The sequence below is a fragment of the Biomphalaria glabrata genome, chromosome 10 (genome assembly GCF_947242115.1).
Source record: "Biomphalaria glabrata chromosome 10, xgBioGlab47.1, whole genome shotgun sequence".
Classification (NCBI taxonomy): domain Eukaryota; kingdom Metazoa; phylum Mollusca; class Gastropoda; family Planorbidae; genus Biomphalaria; species Biomphalaria glabrata.
Genome location: NC_074720.1, coordinates 29,649,273 through 29,670,265, shown reverse-complemented (window position 1 = coordinate 29,670,265; position 20,993 = coordinate 29,649,273). Strand labels below are relative to the sequence as shown.

The following is a 20,993-nucleotide window of genomic DNA, read 5'->3' as shown; positions in this document are numbered from 1 at the left end:
AAAAGTAAAAATGCAAAGAGACACTTTCTTTCAATTACTCGAATGTCGTAGTCCTAAAAGCGGCGCACGTAAGTCCAGCACATCTCGTCAAGAACGATCGTCATTGCTTCCTCACCTGCAAGGAAGATTAAATCAAGTTGGTCAGGAGTTGCTTCAGACGTTAGGGAAAGGAAGGAATGCATATGAATAGCTTAACCCTTGACCCTAGGACTGTTCCATACTCAACAAGAATGTGTACTTCCTAAATGAATTGTTTCCACCATTTCACTTTATAGTCACCTGCTTCAGAGTTAACATAGAATGCAGTAAAAGAGTAAGGGATAGAGAGGCAAAGGCGTAGCTAGGGGGGGGGGAGGGAGGGGGAGAATTTGAAAATCCCCCCTGGCCCCCACGAGGGGGGGGGCAAATGAGTGTCTTTACATTACCTCCCAAATGATGGAAAATTCCTAGCTACGCCCCTGATAGAGAGGCAGAGAAACGGAAAGTAATAGGAAAGCTCAACAAGAGACTGAAGAATTCGGGAAGACAGACAAACAAGACTGAAGAATGGACAGTGATTAGGCCTTTTTGAAATGGCTACATCTTTTAGGAAAAGTCATTCACAAAGTTTGTCCAATTCAGATCTAAAGATAAAAAAAAATATTTAAAAATTAAAAAAAAAAAAGATAATAAAAGAGAAGATGGCAATAAATGTAATTGTACCAATTAGTATCAATTGGTTGGTAATTAAATCTGAAATAGATTTAGATTAACAATAATAAATCGGAGCGATTAGAAATAATTGACCAATTGTTGTTGTCGCAACTTCATGCTTTTAGCTTTCTCAGTGCGCTATGATCCTAGCACAAGTCTGGACCAGCTGGGGAAAGGCGGGGGGGGGGGGGGGGGGGGAGAAGGTGGCATCTGTGTAAATGTTACCGCGATCGTTTTATTAATGCATTAAAAAATCTTCAATTTGAACTCTTCAATCAAGCCTCTTCAAGGGGTCTAATTCAACTTATACTACCACATCTATCAAATACAAGTTCTTTCCCTTGTTTGATACCAAACAAAATAATTAATTACCAATAGTTAAATAACTATTTTTTTTTTAATTGATTCTTGTCTTGTCAGGTACAAGAAATAATTGTCCACAATTTCAACTTGATCCGAGAATGAGTTTGGTAGAAATAATGTGCACAAACATTTTACCAGACAGACAGAGTGAGTTGATATAAACTTTGAAATAAAATCATTCAACATGTGGAATTAATAAACCATATTTACCTTCAACTTTATTGCGCAACGGCTGCTTTAGGTCTTTTGAAAACTGGGCCCTCGACACCTTTACTTTTTTTTTTCTTTCAATAAGTAAGCATACGATTGGATATGTGTTGTTTTTTTTTAATTAGGCCCTAAAAACGGAAGGAGTTACTGTTACACACTTAAACTGGTAGGCAGTCCCTTTCTTGTCGGTAATAGTCTCGACATTCGTGCAAAAAGTGTACAATTAAATAGCATTCACATTTGCGAACGATTCCATGCATCTATCGAATTAGAAGCTTAGTAGGCCCTATTTTAATCTGTTTTTTTTTCTCATGCAGAGCTATATCAATGCAATATGCATAATGATTTTTAAAAATGTGTACTCTCTCAATAGACCTAAAGGCAACTTTCAATAGCGCTTTTAGTTTTTGAGACACAAATATGGACAGACAACGTTATGTTATTTGTTTTTTTAATTCGCAGTTTCACTATCGTGTTCCAAATAGCTAAAGGAGGGCGTAAGGAGTAGTACGGAATGACAGACAAACTACACTGTACACAAAACTAATAGTGACTTTTCCTCTTTAGGGGGGAGCTAATAAAAAAAAAGAGATTTAAAATAACAAGAGGAATAACTGTGTTTTATTTTTTCTTCTAGTAAATAATGCTTTGAGTAGATGCCTTTCTTTACGAATTGCAAATGATTTCATCCTTTACTATAGCATTTAATAGTTTATCTCTGTACACAAGTTAGAGCACAATTTATCTCTGTACACAATTTAGAGATGGGAGTTCTCTTGTTTTGCCTTGAGATGGAGTTCTCTTGTTTTGCCTTGAGATGGAGTTCTCTTGTTTTGCCTTGAGATGGAGTTCTCTGTTGTGGTTTTCTTGCCCCAGTATTTGGTAAGTTAGTTTTTTTTACTGCCTTCTGAATGTCGTAGTTCTAAAATCGTTTCTTTTATAATCGTGAGAATGGCGGTATCAAAGGAGTGTGCATTTTTCTTATCTAGGGACGCAGGCTTGGGACTCTGCTGAAGTCTAGTCTGAGTTGTAGGCTTGGTATTTGATTATTGCCCGTGGCGTTGGGGTGGGGCGTTGTGAGCCCTGATCGACTATCTCACTGAGATTAAGATGTGCTATAGTTCCTTTGAATTTAATTTGTACTTGTAAATGCTATTGATATGTATTCGTAATGTATGCCTCATCAGATCATTAAACCATTAAACCTTTGTTGTTATATGCAATATTGTTATTCACTAGTATACGTTAATATTTGGTTTATTCGTTCCTTGATATTCATTGCATAAATTCATTGCTAGACTGTTAGGGGTACCCAGGCAGACGAGCCAAGGCTAAATTACAACCCCGGAAGAAAGTTAATAAACACTGTTCAGGTGGGGAGCCCGGCGAAGTACAACATACCCTAGATGAGCCCGGGAACAAAACCCTCCTGACAACTACAACACACTGGCATTTGTTCATGTCAGAAAAAAAAATTTCCGTAAAAAAAAAAAAAAAAATCCTTTGTTAAGTTTCCTATTATTATGATATGGCACTACAATCCACGCGATAATATGAAAAACTTCTTATTAATTGTTGTTTTATTTTCTACTTATATGTGTATGAAATAGATTTTTTCTCTTTAGAAAATAAAGGTAAACATTTTCTTTTTAGAAATGTAGAAATTAGTATGACAGAACTTACTTAACTAAAAAAAAGACAATTTTTGAAAAAAATCTAAAACCGTTTGCAGAAATATGTTAAAATATGCTAAATAGACATCTCCCTTACTAAATAACCTCTCGTGTTTGTTACTATTAATAGTGAATAGTTGTGAAAATGGTTTATTTTTATGAAAAAAAAACTGCTTGCATAGTTAATTTTAATTTTTTTTTTTTGCTTTCAGAAAAAAAAAGTAGCCGTTGCTTCAGAACTTTGAAAGATCTAAAATATCATGATGTCGGATTTTCAATATCTTTTCTAGTTTACGAGATTTAAACGGGACGAACGGACGGACGACGACAAACCACACAAAACTAATAGCGTCTATTCCCCTTTCGGGGGCCGCTAAAAAGTGTTTCAAGCTACAGAGGCTAGAAATTTGAATCTGCAGTGCTGAAAAGTGCTCACAAAATATTATGTTTTTTAAAAATACATGTAATTTGCTTAGTAATTGTAATCACCCCAATAGAAAGAAAACTATATGGAGAGCTCCCTGATTTGGAAACCACTGCGCAGTTCATCTCATGTATTGGTCTAGTCATATGAACACTCCAACATAACAATGAGAACGATGAAGAAGAAGAAGAAGTAAGGCTTCATTTGAATGAGTGTAGTTTTGTATTTTAATGGGTATGAGAGTGTTCTTCGTGTATTAACTAAATATCTTCATCCACGCCAAACTTATTGTTGCGCATGTCCACTAGAGTTACTGAGTAGTATCACCACAACATATAGACTCCAATGAAATACACTATAAGTAGCAGACGACACTTTTATTATGATAAGCAAACAGTTTACAATATATTGGCAACTTTAGCCATTAATGAGAATAATTGAAATAGTCCACATAATTGTTTAACATAATTCAATAGAATTTCATTAAACACACAGCTAGCAATACTTCAATGCTTCAATACTTAAATACATAAGACACGTCTGTCTGTCTTCAATTACATGGCGTAGACTGCCTCTGACCACGTGGTCAAAAACTCATAATGCAAGTGTGACCCCTTGATTTCCCCGTGCGAGAACATATTCACCATAAACCAGCATATCGCGTGATCCACAACCACTAAATGTCACTAACTCTCCAATAATGATGTGACAGTCATACTTCGTAACCTGCACACCCGATACACCAAATTGCTTGCCAATTTAGCTTTTGCCTCCATGTATGAGAATATCCCATAAGACTGCAAGCGGCGTAACAAGTTAGAGTGGCACGTTTCTTTGAACACGTTATTACATTGCCCCAATATATATATATATATATATATATATATATATATATATATATAAAGTCCTATTGATCACACCATTGATCACATCATACATTGTAATTCTAAGATGCCCAGAGTGCAGTCCAGGCGCCTTTGATGGAACGATTCTATTGTCACAGAGTAACTAGCCGCCTTAAAATGAGAGTCTGGTCAAGTCTTTGTCCCAGTATCACATGACTGCACGTCTGCTTTGTACGTCTTCTTTCATGTTCAAAACCCAGGCAGCTCTTTAGTGGTATAACTTAAGGGAGTTAATTTTACTATCTTCTTGTGGTTAGAGCATATACATTTGTTATCACCCGTGATTCTTGGCAGTTCTAGATTTACACGCACAAAAAAAAAAAAAAAAGCCCCAAAAAATATTATTACTGCAGGTAACTTAACACGCTTTTTTTCCGCGGGTATAGCTTATGAAGATGTTATGTGATGGCCCTAAAGTCCAATATTTGCCTAACATATGAACCCATCTGTTGGCAAGAGCTAGGTGGTCCAGGAAATCTGTAGCTAAAACCTCAAACCCAAGTTTAATTACCTTTATTCACGAGATGGTTTTTTAGTTTGAGATAGCTACATGAGTAGTAAAAAAGGACTGGATATGAACAGTTTTTAATAAGCTTATATGAAATCACTCTGTCTGGTAAAAATTGTGTACACTCTATTTCTCCCACACCCGTTCTCGGATCAATGTAAAACTTCGCACAACTATTCATTGGCATAGACAAGACATGTAGTAAAAAGTAAAGTTCCCTTTGTAGTCTATAGGGCAAATGGTGTTACGGTCATGACAAGACATGAATCAATATAAAAAAGTAACCTATTAGACAATTAATTACTGATAACTCATTATTTTGATTAATAGCAACAAGGGAAACTAATACTTCAGTATTCACATATATGGCTAAATTTGCTGGGTCTAGTCCCCTTAAATAATTGTTACCGCTATTTCTCACTCACGCATTCTCCGATCAATTTGTATCAGTATCTTGGATCTTGGTATTTGGTTCAATATCTAAATTATTATTGCCACTTTACTTTTTAGTCTTCTGTCCTGAAGTGTATCTAAATTTAGTAATATTAATACTGGTGTTACTCTAGTGAATATTCATTTATTATAAATCTTTGGGCTCTAATTTTGTACCTGTTCTAGTGTCTTTATGCGGAGGAATTCCAGCTACCGTCGCCTCAGCGTGTCGCATCCGTGGAAACGTCCGCCAAGGGAAGTGGATAGGCTAAGAACGGTAGCACACATAGCTCTCAGTGGGCTACCACACGTACACACATAGCTCTCAGTGGTCTACCACACGTACATTCTAGCGAGTGTACATTGCACGTGGTAGGGATGTAACAAAGGTTCGCTAACCAGTCCAACCCCCCACAGCTTCGTTCCTTAACGGGGCCATACAAGCTGTGATGGTCCCCGCACGGATGCGGTGGGACATTATATGCATACAAAGGGCCCCCAAGTTGGCTCGGCCTCCGGCCTCTCACGGGAGGGGGAACCGCGTTGGCTCAAGGGACCGTGTCCAGCGACACACCGGGTGTGAACACATGATCACTTCGGATAAGGCGGGACTTCGGACTGAGAGATTGGTGAAGAGCCGATTGTTAAACTGAACAACGAGATTGAGTCTGTAGCAAAAGCCAGCTACATTTTGTCAAACTTAATTACAAGCCATAGTAAGTCATTTAGTGAATTTGATTTTATGAAGGAGTGTGTCGTTAAAGCTGTGAAGTAATTTGTCCAGAAAAGGTGAAAGCATTCAAAGAAATAACGCAAGGAACACTGCTGATTAATGACATGTCAGTTAGCTTGAGTGAACAAAGAACAAAATAGTTGATTTTGAATTCTTTTCAATGGCTTTCGATGAGTCAACTGATGTAACGGGTGTAGCACAGTTGGCTATATTCATAAGGGCCTGTTACACGAATTTCGTGATACATGAGGAACTACTTGAGCTCTGTCCTATGCATAACACCACAACAAGCGAGAAATTACACGAGGTGATATTGCAGTACAATTTACCTTTGGTAAAACTAGCTAGTCTAGCAACGAATGGCGCACCAACCATGATTGGAGTTAGAAAGGTTGTTGGTGCAAAGTTGCTTGTAAAAATAAGAGAGACTGAAGCGCATTATGCGCAAAGCAATTACAGATCAAACATTTGCTAAGACCAGTTTCAGTCGCTATCAATTTTATTCCGTGGCTTAAATCAACGCCAATTTTCAATGTTTCTGGATGACATTGAACACGAATTTGATTGTTTTTCCATAATGAAAGCGACAGAACACCTCACCGTTCAAGAAGATCTGATCGAAATTTGTCATCAATGATGAAAGTGTCAGTGTCAAACAAACTTCAACCTGACATTAATAATTAATGCTACTTTGCTACCATGTTCTATGATCCGAAATTGGTTCAAAGTGTTACAGTAATAAGTTATTGAGTTAATGTAATCACAACTCACATTTGCTCGTTGATTTACGATCTCAATAAAGTATCTGACGTCATAGTTCACTCGAACCTTTTAACAAGTATTTACAAGTACAGCAATACGCCATGTTGTCTCCAGTCGGTTGTAAGATGATGTTGTTGTTTATTTTTTTAAAGTAAAGAAACTATTACTGACTGATAGTTGATTATATTTATTTAAATCTTACATTAAAACAATGTTTAGTTTCTCCTTCAGGAGACAGTGGGCACTCACAGTGAGCGCTACCTTAAATCCGATGTCAATGTTTTGTGTGTGGTTGCTGTACAGTAGAAGATACATTTGTCCAAAGAAGAAAGTTTCCTAAACATTTTTTTTTCAACAACAGCAAATGATAAATTATGACACTGGTTGGTTTCAAGATAGATGTAGTTTAGTTACCATGAAGTTACTACACTTGGTCTTAAAATAATAATATTTATTATCCATGAGGATATTTGTCTTACAATTTGCGTATCAAACATGGTTACAAAGACAGTTTGTGCGGAAACACAAACTGAAAATCGGCCCCCGAAGTGGTCCACCCAGGCAAGTAAAAAGGAAGGTTTCAATATTATCAGAATGAAATTCTATCAAAGACAAATGACAGAAAATAATGGAGAAAAAAGGTTAACAGATTTTGTGTGGTGCCCCAGCAGTCCTGCAGACCAAAGGATAGGTGAAAGTGAATGTGAAGTTAGATGTGAACCTGGCCTAACTGATGTCTTATAATGAATATCTAAATTGATCTAATTGTTTTGTAAAGGGACAATCTCTTATTCCTCCAGAATAAAACATTTCCTTAAAAAAACAACAAAAAAAAACATTTTCTTTGATTAGATTTTTACATTGCAAACTATATACTGTAGTTCACGCGCTAAATATGAAAAACTACTTATTAATTGTTGTTTTAAATTATGCCTGACTTGTATGCATACTAAATAGATTTTTTTCTCCTTACAAAATAGTAAACTTTCTTTGATGTAAATATAGTACTTAGTATAACAGAACTTAATAACTTAATAAAAATATTTAAAAAAAAAATTTTGCCAAAAAATCTACAACCGTTTGCATAAATGTGTTAAAATATGGTAGACAGCATCCTCCTCTAATAAAGAGCCTCAGGTGTTTGTTACTATTAATAGTGAATAGTTATAAAAGTGGTGTATTTTTATGAAAAAACTGCTTGCATAAGTGATTTTTAAAAAAATTAGATCTTTCGCTTTCAGAAAAGAAAAACGTAGCCGTTGCATCAGAACTTTGAAAGGTTTAAAATATTGTGATGCCGGATTTTCATTATCTTTTCTAGTTTACGAGATCTAAACGGGACGGACGGACAGACCGCACAAAACTAATAGCGTCTATTCCCCTTTCGAGGGCCGCTAAAAATTAGATTTAGTTGGCTAACTTCTTGTTTTGGTTCAGTGCGCAATCTAGTATACTTTTGTATTCATAATAGACTGGTATTGAACTTTGATATCACTACAGCACGGTTTTTGTAAAAGGCTTTAAGCTGACATTGGCTAAATCATGGAAGTACAGTGTAGGCTCATGTTTCTATAAACGCTATTCCCACTAGTAGTTTTCTTTTCATGTAAACATCTAGTTAGTTTTACGTTCATTTTCTGTGACGCTTGAATCTCCAGCAAGGACTAAACCCTTGACTTACGGTAGCAAGTTCCAGATTTCACCTTCTTATCTTATGAAATACAGGCGTCACTTCAATAGTGGACATTAGTCATAGTCCCTTTTTTTTTGTCTTGTACATAGTGGGTCAATTCATAGCGGTCAGAGGTCTTCACCCATAGTGGACAGATGTCATGGTGTAAAGTAGATGTCATGGTGTAAAGTAGACAGATGTCAAGGTGTAAAGTAGACAGATGTCATGATACATAGTAAACAGATGGCATGTTCAATGGTGGACAGATTTCATGGTCCATAGTGGACAGATTTCATGTTACATAGTGGACAGATTTCATGTTACATAGTGGACAGATTTCATGTTACATAGTGGACAGATTTCATGTTACATAGTGGACAGATTTCATGGTTCATAGTGGACAGATTTCATGTTACATAGTGGACAGATTTCATGGTTCATAGTGGACAGATTTCATGTTACATAGTGGACAGATTTCATGTTACATAGTGGACAGATTTCATGGTTCATAGTGGACAGATTTCATGGTCCATAGTGGACAGATTTCATGGTCCATATACTGGACAGATTTCATGGTTCATAGTGGACAGATTTCATGTTACATAGTGGACAGATTTCATGGTCCATAGTGGACAGATTTCATGTTACATAGTGGACAGATTTCATGGTTCATAGTGGACAGATTTCATGTTACATAGAGGACAGATTTCATGTTACATAGTGGACAGATTTCATGTTACATAGTGAACAGATTTCATGGTTCATAGTGGACAGATTTCATGTTACATAGTGGACAGATTTCATGGTTCATAGTGGACAGATTTCATGTTACATAGTGGACAGATTTCTTTTTACATAGTGGACAGATTTCTTCTTACATAGTGGACACATTTCATGGTCTATAGTGGACAGATTTCTTCTTACATAGTGGACACATTTCATGGTCCATAGTGGACAGATTCCATGGTCCATAGTGGGCATATTTCATGGTCCATATACTGGACAGATTTCATGTTACATAGTGGACAGATTTCTTCTTACATAGTGGACACATTTCATGGTCCATAGTGGACAGATTCCATGGTCCATAGTGGGCATATTTCATGGTCCATATACTGGACAGATTTCATGTTACATAGTGGCCAGAGGTCTTGGTTCATAGAGACAGGTGTGATATATAATTTGGCATTATTGGACTCTCTAAAACATTAATTTTAGGCTAGAAAATATTTTATGTAAAACTATAACTTTACTAAGGAAATAATTAGTAGAAGTAATAATTCATATTAACCCATATTACCAATAATAAAGTATGAGCAGAACTGTGGGATAAGGAAACTTTGAGAAAACATGACTTTAATTTTTGTGTGAAAATTGTGAAATAAGTTTTCTCTCTCTCATACCCTCCAACAATAGTAGCAAACTCTAGAGCCTCGTCTTGTCCTCCCGTTGTTCTTTCCTCTATCAGTCTAAATCTTTTATCTTGATATTCTAAGCAAGTACTAGATCTCCATGTTGACGTTTTTATTCCTAAGCCTTGTTCGTTTACTTCTTGCCAAATTGCACAAAACTTGAGGCCACGAAGCGGTGAGCTGATCTTGTTCTATTGTATATAATTTGCTGTGGAAAAGATGTACCTGCGAGTGAGAGAAGAGGAAACAAGGGGAAAGAACGAACGGAAACAACGAAGGGTTAAAAGGTATACCATCTCGCTCAGGTAAGGGGAGCTACTCCGTGCCGTGCTCTTGCGCATTCACGTGAAGTGTGCTGGCTCCGGAGTTCCTCCCCCTTGCCCTCGTCGACCATATAGAGTCTATACCCCAAATGCGCGAAAGGTGAGCGCTAAAAATAGCTCAGCCCATTTTGGTAGTGAGGCGAAAGGTGTGTACTGCGAGTAACAGTCCCTACCCCAGGTTATCACTGCACTATTTTTTTTTCTTTTCCCTTCAGCCTAAACTAATAGAGAACACAGAATCAGAGATTGTCTTTATCTACTCAATACTTTAATTTTGTTTTGCATTTAAACACTAGGTCATAGGTTAAGCAGCCTGTCGAGTTGCTTAAGAATTTAAAAGCTTGTAATTGATTAGATCTAAACGCATGGTAAAAATCCCATACGAAAAGATACTTTTTTTAGATCAAAATTATAAGAATCACGTCGGAAATGATATTTTTTAGTTCTAAACTATAAGATTCATGTAAGAAATAATATTCTATTGATCTAGATATATGTGTTAGTATCCCATCCCCCTTTTCAGACCTTGCGATCTATAGGTCAGATGATGTAAATGTCGTTTCTGTGGCCCACTGGGGTGTCATGTCCCAGCTCAACGACCAATTGCCTTTACTTTACCCCGATTAATGCCAAGTACTCATTAGAGCCGTGTGGTCTCTACTATGATCTACGACGTCGCAACTTGTAGGCAGTTTAGACCAGTTTAGACCAGTTTAGACCACCAGTTTAGACCAGTTTAGACCACCAGTTTAGACCAGGTCTGTTGCCTACTATATCGAGTGGTCTCACTCAGAGGCGCCATAAAGATTCCAAAATAAAAAATCCAAGTCTTCACCATCCCAGTCTTCAGCAGGATCCGATCCCATGACTTCGGTTCGAAAGCCAAGCGCTTTACCAATCAGCCACAGTGTCGCAGATATATGTGTAAGGCGTATCAATATAGGCTAGCGTGAGATCCAGTTAATGAATGTAGTTTGGAAATGTTCAAGTCAATTGAACTTTCTCCTTTCGACTCTGTGTAGTTTGATAGTGTGTAGGTATTCAAATTAAAGTTAGATTATGCAGTGCGTTTTTGTCTCATGAAGAATTGGAAGGTTTTTTGTTTTTTTTCGGGGGTGAAAGGTGAAGTTGGCGAACTGTTGGTAAAAGAGAGGGGGGCGATGACGGCTGGAATATTTTCTAGAAACATTATTTTTTATTTCGGCTTAGTTTTCCGTCTTGATAGCAGTGTGACGTTGTCATGAAGGCGGGGTGATGTCCGTGATTGACATGACATACTTGCATCACAATGTGGTTTACAATAGCTGAGACACGTGACACTGGTTCATGGGGGTCAAGAAGACGCTATTTTTTCATCAATGATAATTCGGTACTATCTCACAGACAAGTGATGATGACGTTACTTCATGTTAGTTTCATCAATGATATTTCGGTACTATCACAAAATTATGTGTTTTCGAAATTCAATGATAATAGGCCTACCTTCATCAAATGGTATTACGCTACTATCTCAAAGACATGTGATGATTACCTAGTCTTAAGCTAGTTTCACCAATGGTATTAGGGTACTATTTCAAAGGCTTATGATAGCGGCATCTCCTAATGTTACAATGAACTTGAATATGAACTTTAATTAGAGTGACATTGAGCTATATGAGATAGAATATTATGACATTGGGTAATGGAACATGGAAATTTCATGATATTAGTTAATGGTACACAGAAAGTGACATCATATCAAGCCGCTTGGACATTTTATAACATTTAAGTTAATGGGACACGAGAGTTTGATGAGACTCAGGTCATGATGAGATCATATGGAACTTTCACGACTTTCAGTCATGTACAGCAGATGTCGCCATTAGATGTCGCCAGCAGTTGATGTCACCTCAGGATAGGCCTACATGTTATCTCGCAGCATTGTTCCTGAGGTATTAACCTTTAGAAGAGATGATTGTCTGAGAGATTGACAAGAGTTATCTGGATTGAGCCCAGTAGCGACTTGAACGACCTTTTTTTCTTTTTTTTTTTCTTTCGGATATAAATTATAAAATTAGCGACGATCTGAAATCAGAGGCGTAACTGTCAACACATTGTATGGGGTACAGGCGTCCGAAACAATCTCCTTTGATTATTTTTTTTTTCAAAATGAATCAAAGCATCCAATAGTTATAGGATTAAATATGGCTAGGAAAAAAAGTTTTTTTGTTTCTTTTCAAACATATGTCCATCTCTAACCGATCCTTTTTTTTTTATGCCATCGTGAGAGAATATAAAATTATTGAACTTCACAAGGGTGGCAAGTGAAATAGATCTAGAGATCTAGTAGTTGAAAAGATTTTGTGAAATTAAGTTCTGTCTTCTAATCTTACTTTCAATTTCCTCTGAAATGCAAAGTTTGAAGTCTTTAACTGCATTGATCGCTACTGATTAAATCTCTTCACATATCCGGCACCAAGTAGAATTATTTTACGATTTATTTTCGTATTGTTTGTAAAAAAAATGTTTGTTTTACATGTTTCGGATGTTCCTTCAGAGTAGAAGATAGTTTACTTCCTAGTCCAAACCTCCCGCAGGACGACGGGGGATAGGAGCGGCCAGGATTTGAACCCTCGACCATCGATAAATCCGAACGACAGTCCAGCGCGCAAACCTCACGACCAGGCAGCCATCCATTTAGATCTAAACGAGTAGAATCAGGTTTCTACTCAGTTTCGAGGGATTTTTGTATTTGTATATAGATCTAGATCTACCACGTGACGACAAGGCAAGCCTTGCTCAGTGAGGCAGCAACGAGGCAACCAACGAAGTAGAGCGAGCCAAACGGGAAAAAACTTACTACTGCTCATCTCGTAGAACGACTACTGTTTATCTCGTAGAACGACTACTGTTTATCTCGTAGAACGACTACTGTTTATCTCGTAGAACGACTACTGTTTATCTCGTAGAACGACTACTGCTCATCTCGTAGAACGACTACTGCTCATCTCGTAGAACGACTACTGTTTATCTCGTAGAACGACTACTGTTTATCTCGTAGAACGACTACTGTTTATCTCGTAGAACGACTACTGTTTATCTCGTAGAACGACTACTGCTCATCTCGTAGAACGACTACTGCTCATCTCGTAGAACGACTACTGCTCATCTCGTAGAACGACTACTGTTCATCTCGTAGAACGACTACTGCTCATCTCGTAGAACGACTACTGCTCATCTCGTAGAACGACTACTGCTCATCTCGTAGAACGACTACTGCTCATCTCGTAGAACGACTACGACTTGTCTCGTGGATCAAATAATCTATTCATGTCAAGATAAATTGTATTTCCTGGTATAGACTTAAAATACACTTTTAAAGAGAATCTTTATACCCTTGACTAACAGAAGGAAAATATCATTAGAGCGCCATGAAACTTTAATCATCTGCCTAGATAGATATGAGGCAACAGCATGAGCATAATAACACAGGCCAGCGCTAGGCGAGCGGTCAACCGTGACGAGTGACGACAGGCGACGTTTATTGAAGTACTGTGATCTAAACACTTCTCGTGAAATTCACGCATCATACGGTCATGTGATCATCCAGAAGGAACTGTCGATGTTCGATGATTTTCTAGAAGGACTTCAGAGACCCAAGATATAGAGCGAAGATGTCAGAGTCTGGAAGCTTGTAATTGAGATTACAATTCAGTCCTGTATAGTGTGAAGTCTGTCCGGCATGAGACAGAGAAGACACTAGAGTTTGGTACAGTAGTACAGAGAATACGACAGTGCGGTACAGTAATACTGAGTATACGACAGTGCCGTACAGTAGTACAAAGAATACGACAGTGCCGTACAGTAGTACAGAGTATACGACAGTGCCGTACAGTAGTACACAGTATACGACAGTGCCGTACAGTAGTACACTGTATACGACAGTGCCGTACAGTAGTACAGAGTATACGACAGTGCCGTACAGTAGTACAGAGTATACGACAGTGCCGTACAGTAGTACACAGTATACGACAGTGCGGTTATCTTCGGTGAAGCATTTGTACAGTGAATCGAGTTGCCCAATATACAGTACTGGCTATTGATTTGTGAGACATTAAAGAGTTACGTTAAGTTCTCTGAGTTAGTTGTGTCGTAATGCAGAGAGCCTGGACAAAAAGAGTCGTTACAATATATGAGTGAGCCAATACAACTGTCCAGTCAAAAGTCTATACATGTTTGTCAATGTTCTGGCCTTTAACTTTTCATTACATAATTGTTCTTGACGAAAATGGAAGGTAATTTTAAAAAGACAGCAACGTTAATAAGACTGAACAATAATTATGTTATGGAGCATTGTGTATCGGAGACCAATGAAAATATTTTGTTATTTTACATTTGCTTAGGTTAGAACAGTAACAAATACAATTGAAATTACGCATAGTCCTTATAATCTCGATAGGACTTAATGAGACGCACCAGACCTTTGTTAAAATCTCAATAGGACATAATGAGACGCTCCAGACCTTTGTTAAAATCTCGATAGGACTTAATGAGACGCACCAGACCTTTGTTGAAAGCATGTAAGAGAAGTAAGTAAAAGACTTGCAAACACCTTCCTACAGGGTACAGAGCCAGGCAAAACGAAAAGGGAAGGACAGAACAGATGGGATGAGAAATGAATACGTTTTAGATGACGGCTGAAGCTATTATGTTGGAAAGAAAAGGAAATTGTAGTACGAAGGAGACAGAGAGAGAAAAGACAAAAGATCAAACAGTTTTGTTTTCTCACAGTTGTTGATGCTAAATAGAAATAGTTCAAATGTTAACAACTAACTTTCAAAGCAAACAACATTATTTGTGTAAAGTTTGAAGCGTTTAGATTAGTGATGGAAAAAACAAATCTCGACTTTGTATTTCTCTCTCTGTCTCACACACACATGCCAGTCTCCCTTTCTCTCACTGACACACGCAGATATATATTCTCTTACACACACACACCACCTAGCATCACAGCCTCTACAAGATTCTGTTCATAATCTTTTTTTTTTTTGACGAAAAAAAAGTTGATCTCCCCTTCTTCGTCCTCTCGTTTAGCCCACGCCTCTCTTCCCATCAACCTTGTGGAACTCTCCGCTAAACCGAGGCTTCTTTCCTACTGGTCTGTCCTTCTGTTCGGTTGAAGAGACGCAGGTATTGTCGGAATTTGAAGGGTAAGTACATGTATTTATTACTACACATACACGCCAATATGGCGTCAGTCATATCAATAGCAAGACTAGTGACATACTCTTCGAAAATAAAAAAAAATACAGTAATGTCTTTGGTTTTTGTGCCTGAAAATCATGCCGATAACATTTTTGACCTAATTTTTTTAAACTTTTACTTTTGAAACATGCTTCCATTCATAATAAAGATAAAAAAATATTTTCCATTATAAAGGTGGAAAAAAGCGCAAAGTTATATTTTGGAAACAGCATAATGAATTGAATCGATTAATTAAGATCTTAATTAAGCATAAGTTTACCATTTTATTCTCTGGCAGACATTCTGCAATGCTCTCCCCTTGTGATGTGCGTGTATATATATATATATATATATATATATATATATATATATATATATATATATATATATATATATATATAAAAGGCGTAAAAACTCGGCAGTTAAACTTCATTATGTTTTGTTTTTTTGTTTTTTAACCTACGAAACAAAATTAGCTGAATCGACATTTTCTTTCACTTGCTGCCTGTGTAATACTTTCTCATCGCTACATAGCCAAAAGCTTCAATTTTACCTTCAAGCAACAGATGTGACCTTAGCAATAATTTGTAGTATTCTCACCTGTGGATTTGGATTCTTGTCTTCTAGCAGTAATATTTGATTATAAATTGTAATCATAATAATCATAATTTATGTGGATGGACATCCCCCCCTTTTTTTTCTCCACAAATTAGTGTGTTAACGTTGTTTTTGATGGATAACGTATAGTCACTGTTGAACTGATGATCTAAAATGATATTAATGTATGTGCCTTATGCACAGGGAGGTGAGCCTGCGTGCCATTGCTGCACAGGCATGTGTTGCGTTACCTGGCCAACGGTAAATCAGGACTAGAACTCTTCATGTAAGAAGAGCTAAGAATAGCTGCCACGATGCCCTCTGAGTACTGTTTAGTTTTTTTTTTAACGTAGGACGCAGACATTGTAGATTATTGCAGGCCTGCACGTTTTCAACATGCATGACTAGACTGACCAATGAAATGCATAGGACGTCCTTGTTTCTTGTTTGTTTGAAGTAACGTCTGTAATCTGTAAGATAAGATAATTATAAGAATATGTATTTAAGACTCTTAAATATCTACCCGAGTTGAGGTGTATGTGTGTTTGTGTCAAATGTGTTAAATGTGTGAAGATGATTTTTAAGAGAGAATACTCACGTACACATAGGATTAGGACCTATATACACTTCGTTTTAAATAGTGGCTAGTGTGGGGATGGTGGTGTATGAACCGTGTAAGACCTAAATAACAATGTTCTGTTATAAATTCATTCTTAATAATAATGGCGATGTCTTCGATTCCCAAAATGAATGTGTTAGATAATAATACAAGAGACAGCGACTTTTGAGTAGGTTACCTTCTCCTCTTGAACAACCGTATGTTCAATTGAACACTTGTTATTGACTTAGGCCCTAGAGGAAGGTATTTGAGGGAGGCACATACATGACTTGAACAAATTAAGTAGTTGACGTGGAACAAATTATCGCTTTTAATATTAGCAGAAGGGAGTGTCAGACGATAATAAAATAAAACCAGACATCAATAGATTCTGTCTTGTGTTCTCTTCACTTTTAATTTTTACCCATAGTCAACTAAAAAAAAAAAACGTTTTGTTAATTCTCCCCCCTCCTTCCCAGAATATGACTATGACAATGATTTATGCTTTCTGTCTATCCGTCTGTGTATCATGTTTCAAAAATTAAAATTGCTTTTCTGATGTGACCTTTAAACTCCATCTGTGATCAAAATAAGCATACGTCAACTTTCTGTCTGATGAAACGAATTGTTGTGATGTTGAACATGAAATATACATCAACTTTCTGTCTGATGACACGAATTGTTGTGGTGTTGAACATGAAATATACATCAACTACCAACGGACAGTCACTTTATACATCAACTACCAACGGACAGTCACTTTATACATCAACTACCAACGGACAGTCACTTTATACATCAACTACCAACGGACAGTCACTTGTGCACTTTTAGTTTAAAAACTTAGTCTGCATGTTTTATGCTAATAACATGAACTAGTCGACCGGCGGCGTAGCATACGCCGCTATTTTGTAACATGAATATAAGCATAGGCCTATACAGTACTACTCTCAACTCTATAATTTCGGGTTGACAAATTGAAGTAAAGGAAGAGATTTCAATTATAGGCCTGATATCATTATTTCCATTTTTGTTTCAAATATTAAAATTTTCAAATTTTTATATCAAAAGTTGTATATAGATGTAAATAAATAGTTGTATCATTGAGTATTGGGGTCAAAGGGTACAGTCTATTTACTTTTATGACCGTGGGATACATTTTATATTGCAAACTTATTCTATGTATTGCGTAATCTTATTTTAAAAGGTTGAATGACATCTGAATTTATATGATAAACTTAGTTACAGTTTAAAAATTTAAAGCTTTTTAGTTCGTATAAACTCAAGTATCTCTATTCTAAATATACTCAAATATCTCTTATTGTACATACAATCAAATATCTCTTATTGTACATACAATCAAATATCTATTATTGTACATACAATCAAATATCTATTAATCTATTATTGTACATACAATCAAATATCTACTATTGTACATTCAATCAAATATCTATTAATCTATTATTGTACATACAATCAAATATCTATGCATACACTCAGATATATCTTTCCTCCATAAAATATATGCTCTAAATATCAACATTTAATAAAAAGCTCTGTACTACGTACGTAATTATTCAAATGTATACACATTATTGTTTATCACTTTGATAGCTCCTCGAGATCATTCAGAAATCTGTCTCTATAAGTCTATAGTATAACTAAATCTGGTCCAAATTGATCCAGTTTATCACTTACATGTCTTAACTAAAAATTAGTATCTAGATATGAACAATAAATCTTGTTTTCTTTTCTGATATTAATCCTGATAACGTTTCTGCCGCTTAATCAGTTGAGCTCTGTCCCATAGTCTGTTGAGTTCTGTCCCTTAGTCTGTTGAGTACTATCCCTTATTCTGTTAAGTATTGCCCCATAGTCTGTTGAGTACTGTCCCTTAGTCTGTTGAACTCTGTCCCTTAGTCTGTTGAGTTCTGTCCCTTAGCCTGTTGAGTTCTGTCACTTAGTCTGTTGAGTACTATCCCTTATTCTGTTGAGTATCGCCCCATAGTCTGTTGAGTATTGTCCCTTAGTCTGTTGAGCTCTGTCCCTTAGTCTGTTGAGTTCTGTCTTTTAGTCTGTTGAGTTCTGTCCCTTAGTCTGTTGAGTTCTGTCCCTTAGTCTGTTGAGTACTATCCCTTATTCTGTTGAGTATTGCCCCATAGTCTGTTGAGTACTGTCCCTTAGTCTGTTGAGCTCTGTCCCTTAGTCTGTTGAGTTCTGTCCCTTAGCCTGTTGAGTACTGTCCCTTAGTCTGTTGAGTTCTGTCCCTTAGCCTGTTGAGTACTGTCCCTTAGTCTGTTGAGTTCTGTCCCTTAGTCTGTTGAGTTCTGACCCTTAATCTGTTGAGCTCTGTCTTTTAGTCTGTTGAGTTATGTCCCTTAGTCTGTTGAGTTCTGTCCCTTAGTCTGTTTAGTTCTGTCCCTCAACCTGTTGAGTTCTGTCCCCTAGTCTGTTGAGTTCTGTCCCCTAGTCTGTTGAGTTCTGTCCCTTAGTCTGTGGGAACGTGGTCCACACCTTGTTCTCGGAGTGTCTCTCTTCATTCCTCTCGGTCTCTTGCCAGGATTAGAAGTCTCTTTCATTTCCATGACCACCCATTCCTTGATGTTACCATCACGTGTTTTGTCTGCCTTTTCCCTGCTACTGTCCCCTGCAGAAAGGTCTTTGCGAGTCATAAGGATCTCGTGATATGGCACCAACAAAGTCTTAGCTTCCTCTTATTATGTTTTTTTTTTACATTTAATTAGCAAATTCTTCATGGGCATAATGACATTTCAAAAACGGCTGTATTTATTATCCTAGGACAGTTTAAGTACATCTTTGGGATTAAATTGAGCTATTTTAACACTCTTTCGGCGGGAACTCGGCTCATATATATTTTTTATTACACTTCAGCAGGTATACCCTCACTCTAAGTAAAAAGTCGAATGAACCATTCAACGTTCATGTTCATTTCGCGCATCGTCTTATTTATCTCTTTCCGTTATTATTTCTCACGACCCAACGGAATTATTCATTTTGCTCATTTGTAGCTCACTTCCCAGTTATGATTACACTTCTAGAATTTTGTTATCAGAAAATATTTATTTGGTATAGAATTCAATGGGAATGCAAGCTCTTTTTATATAACACAAATTAATGTTGTGTAAAACCAAAAAATAATTTAATGTTGTCAAATCAACGATGGTATCGTCTATTCGGAGAGAAAGAGTTATAAATTTGCTTGACTGTAACAGCTCACTGGAAAGAATCCTTGAACTATTGAAGCATGACAAGAAATAAATAGAATGAGAGATTATACACCAACTCCAGCTTCATAAAGTTGACATTGATTGTTTTACAATGTTGTTTTTTTTACGTTAATGTTCATACAAAGGTCAGAAGGTCATCACTAGGTTGAATTCCTGCTTTAGATTTTCTCGTTCAAATATCTATGCATACACTCAGATATAACTTTCCTCCATAAAGTACGTGCTCCAAAGATCAACATTCCACAAAAAGCTCTGTACTTACGATCTCCTCGTTTGTGACGTGGTCTTTGTATGAGATGCTTAGAAACCTTCAATAACATCTCTATTTCATGGCTAGGATATATTTTTTGGTGGGGGGGGGGGGCTATTCTCATATTAGAATATTCAGCAAATACAGTAGATGGTATCCAGTAATATATAATTTAATTAATTGTCAGAAGATTAGAGCTACTTACTAAATATTTTATAGTCTTTGTTAGCGTTAAAATGAAAAGCGGGGTGGAAGGGGGGTGTCACGTTATTTCTTGCTTTTGAATTTACTTTTTTTTAAATGTCTAGAATTTAACCTAGCAATTATCAGAGGCGTAGTGATTGGGGCAAGGCTGGCACTACACGCAGCCTTTATTTCTATGCAATGCTCATGAAAAATGGGGGGGGGGGGCTCTCACTACGCCTCTGCCTAGCTTTAACTTAATGTATTTTTAAAATGCAAACCATTTGAGAGATTTTCATGGCGCGTTAATCTGTGGCTTTGTTTGTGTATTTGTGTGTTAGTGTGAGATTATTGACCCCCCCCCCTTTATTATTAAGATAACTGCTGGGTGGTGAAGAAATGGCGGCTAGAGGATTCGAACACCATATGTAAGTGTCGAGTGAGATAAAAACACATGCATCTAATAGATTGCTCAGTGATGCCAAAATAAAGAGTATTTTATATTAATACTAGCCAGATATTACCCGCGACCCGCGCGTCTTGATTTACGTATCACTGATATAGTCACCGATATAGTGTATTAGAAACAATTATCAAAATAATAATGTTAGAAGTGAAGCGAATGCGTGAATATAAAAATATTATGAATGGAGCTAAAGAAAATAGGTAATCGACCTAATTAGAAAAACCCATTTGAAGGTTGATTTAATAAAAATATGAAATGAATGAACTGTATTTAGTATGTTCATTTCTTAAAGTATAAAACTATCTTTGCGAAGAG

The 20,993-nt window shown here is 36.8% G+C and overlaps 2 protein-coding genes across 14 annotated transcripts in view; both read left to right on the top strand.

The window, feature by feature from the left end:
- Positions 1-20,993, top strand: part of LOC106054434 (protein kinase C and casein kinase substrate in neurons protein 3-like) — a 228,999-nt gene that overhangs the window by 156,424 nt on the left and 51,582 nt on the right. The gene's annotated exons all lie outside the window — the stretch shown is intronic.
- Positions 15,144-20,993, top strand: part of LOC106054431 (troponin I-like) — a 54,455-nt gene continuing 48,605 nt past the window's right edge. For 7 of the 13 annotated variants that reach the window (XM_056044758.1, XM_056044754.1, XM_056044757.1 and 4 more), the window contains exon 1: positions 15,144-15,299. The gene's annotated coding sequence lies outside the window, so the exon portion shown is untranslated. The remainder of the gene's footprint in view (positions 15,300-20,993) is intronic. The other 6 variants (XM_056044765.1, XM_056044764.1, XM_056044761.1 and 3 more) reach the window with 1 other exon arrangement.